Source organism: Tupaia chinensis, unplaced genomic scaffold (assembly GCF_000334495.1).
Source record: "Tupaia chinensis unplaced genomic scaffold, TupChi_1.0 Scaffold000671_1, whole genome shotgun sequence".
In the NCBI taxonomy this organism is placed as follows: domain Eukaryota; kingdom Metazoa; phylum Chordata; class Mammalia; order Scandentia; family Tupaiidae; genus Tupaia; species Tupaia belangeri.
The window spans coordinates 5347611-5350766 of NW_006160193.1; the positions used below are offsets into that span (position 1 = coordinate 5347611).

The 3156-nt window shown below is 57.7% G+C and overlaps 1 long non-coding RNA gene across 1 annotated transcript in view; it reads right to left on the minus strand.

Annotated features, from left to right (window-relative positions):
* The window catches only part of LOC114009932 (uncharacterized), a 10014-nt gene extending 7771 nt beyond the window's left edge, over window positions 1-2243 (minus strand). Inside the window, exons 1-2 of the long non-coding RNA XR_003551330.1 lie at window positions 2125-2243; window positions 1488-1675 (exon numbers count right to left, since the gene is read on the minus strand). This is a non-coding gene — a long non-coding RNA (uncharacterized LOC114009932). The remainder of the gene's footprint in view (window positions 1-1487; window positions 1676-2124) is intronic.
* Window positions 2244-3156: the final 913 nt, after the last annotated feature.

Consider the following 3156-nt stretch of genomic DNA (forward strand, 5'->3'; position numbering starts at 1 on the left):
AGCCGGAGGGAGGGAAGAGGTGAGGAACATGGGGGGGCGGGGTGGGGGTGTGGGAGCATCTGGGGGCCGGGTAAGGAGAGCCAGCGTGCCCTCGGGGGTGGGGATGGTGGAAGAATATTGAGAGTAGAAGCTCAGCTTTGTCCCGTGCGACCTTGGGCAAGTCAATTACTCCCAAGCCTCCATCTCCCAGTCTGCAGAATGGGAGTAACCACAGCCCTGCTCCCTGGCTGCTAGGAGGGTCAGCCCCCTGGGAGCCACTGAGACCGGTGGACAGAGGAGCTCCAGGTGGAGCCGACACTTGTGGAGGCAGGTGGGGGGCAGGTGTCCCGGGGCCTGGCAGGACTCCATGCTTCTGCAGCAGGCTCTGTGCTCTGCTGGCTCCAGATCCTGGCCACAGTGCCTGCCATGGGAGTGATGGGAGCAGGCTCCTCGGGGCCTCTGGGGTCAGAGGGCACACGGGGGAGCCTCACAGCTGGTGTTTCTGGGGAGCACGGTGGGGGCAGGAGTCTAGCGGACGCTGGGGCACTGGCCCTCAGCTGCCATGAATTCTGCCTCAATATAAACACTATTGGGAATATTTCAGGCCTGTAAGAGCAAGAAAAACAAACCCAGGGACCCAGACAAAGAGCATGCAAATGCTAACTTTCATGTCACATCCAGAAACCACACGCGCGCCCAGCCTCCCGCAGGCTCGCGGCTCAGTGGGGAAGTGCAGGCTTGCTGTGTTAGAAGAATGGAGTGAGCCTCACAGCTGTGAGGGGGAAGTCCACTCATCCTCCCCGTCATCCCGAGCACAGTCCCTGCCCAGAACAACCCTCTGAGGAAGCCTGGAGCTCCTTGCCACTGCAGCCACCTGGGGCACAGGGTCCAGGAAGTCCTGCCCAGCAGTGGCAGATGCAGGACCCTAGTGAGGGTTCCCTACTCTTCAGTCACTCTCAAAGCCCCAGCCCGAGCTCGACCACCCACCAAGGGGGCAGGATGTGGCCAGGCCACGGGGAGGGGCCCAGGAGGGGGAGGGAGAGGAGCCACACAGCCCCCAGCCCTGCACTGCGAACCGGCTACCTGCTGGCTTGGGGCGGCCAGCTCTCCCTACCCTTGGACACAGAGATTCCGAGAAGCATCGCTTTTCCCCGAGCCACGCCAGATTCCACTGTCGAGCCCAGCACCTCGGAGGTATTTCCTTGGTTTCGCAATTCACGCAGTGACTAACACGTTACATTTCGAAAACTCCCCGGGTAAGAATTGCAGCTGAATTGTAAATACATAAAAGTCTGCGTATAAACGGGGTGCATGATTTCCAGGTGACTGTTTTGTAATCCCAAGATTCCGAAAGGATGTGGAATTCTATAAAATCCGGTGACAGGCTCCCATCCCTGAGTTAACCCTCGAAACCACCCTCATGGACAGCAGCCCTGACGTCCCTCCACTGTTATGTGACTTACAGACCCTTCCACGCTGCCCGCCTGCCTGGGAGTCGGGACACTTACCAGAGAGATAGGAGCTGGGACAGCAGGGCTCCACAGCCATGGCCAAGCTCCTCCAGGGCCTGGGCCCACCAGGCACCCCGCCAGGCTATGTACACGTCGGGCCACAGTGTCCCGTGTCATCCACTCTGCACTGCCCATCCTGAGACAGGTAGTGGACAGGCTGGGCAGTTGGGGTCTCTGTTCAAGGTCTGAGCAAAGAAACAGAAAAGGATGAGTGGTTGGTAGCAGGGCACCCCAGTGACGTCGTGCATGCTGGAAGCCTACAGGCATATTGGAAGGGCGAGGATGGAGAAATGCCGAGAGTGGCAAGGGAGAGGCCGTGGGGCCACCAGAGAGGCCGTGTAAGGAACGGGCCCACAGCCACCCAGCTGCTGGCAGCTCCAGCTCAGCCCAGTGCCCAGGGTGCGGGCAACAGCCCTGTCTGCCTGAAGCAGCCCTTCCTGTCCCCTCCACGCCCCAGCCATGCCCATTTATTGCTTCAGTGGATAACACTTAGCCGTCTGCCCCTACCCTGCCTCTTGTTTCCTTTTCCCGTTCAACACTGGCCTCCACACTGCACCTAGACTCTGTGCACACAGCAGCCCGACTAGGCTCCCGCCCAGCGCCTGCGCACAGTGGGCACCTAGCAAGGACTCACCGAATCCAGGCACCTGCGGGAGAACATGGGTGCAGCTGCCCACTTTGCCCACTACTGGGGCCACCTAAGAGGTCTTGCCGACATAAGCCCAGCCAGACACAAGACTTCTTGTTCCTTCTGTGACCTCAGACAGGCAGGGGCAGGGCAGGGCGGCTCCCTCATCAGCAGAGCTCAGGCCAGGAAGTGGTGGTGCAACCAGAGACACTTACGCGACAATAAACTCCTGGTGAATATTGATTTTTCTTCAAAGTCCGGGGCCTATCAGTCTCCTCTCAGCACCCCGACCCCAACCCTCCCCCACAGCTGCCTGACAAGCCTGGAGACTCCAGCCATGGAGGCTGGGAGCTCTGTGGTGCTGCAGAGCCTACCCCCCACCCTGGCCAGGACCCTCCCCACCAACATTCTGGTAACTTAGACACTGCAGCTGACGGCTGTTGCAGTCTGTGGAAAATGTGTCCACCCAGTGACAAAGCGTCAGGAGGGCACTTGGTGAAGAAATGCCCGCTCTGCCGAATGCGGGGTGGACACTCCATTTTGGAAGCATGCAGGTGCCCCTTCATTGTGCTGGGAGCTCTGGGGTCATTGTCCCAGCTCTCAAGTCATTCGGAGCAGGGCTCACAGGTCATGCGATAAGCACCGAAATAGAGGTATGTCTAGGGCTCCAGGAGAGAAGATCCACTGAACGGGTGAGCAAAGGCCTCTCTCAGAAAGGACATCTTCGTGGTCTCTGCAGACCTGGGCCCCACGTCTCCTGAATGCTGATCGTATCGGAGCCAACTGGGCCCTAATGGAATTACACTGTTCTCCATGGTGACAAGCATGTCTAGGTCACACAGGGAATGACTGTATTCTTCCTTCTTTTTATTATAGAAACGACTTACAATGCGCGAAAAGACATTTCCCTTAATTCGATTACCAAGTGAGCTAAGAGCATTTGCCAGAGATAATTAAAAATCGTCATAAATACAAAATAATTATCCCATCAAAATACAGTGCTAGATGTATTATTGGAGCAGGCTTTTCAATCACACG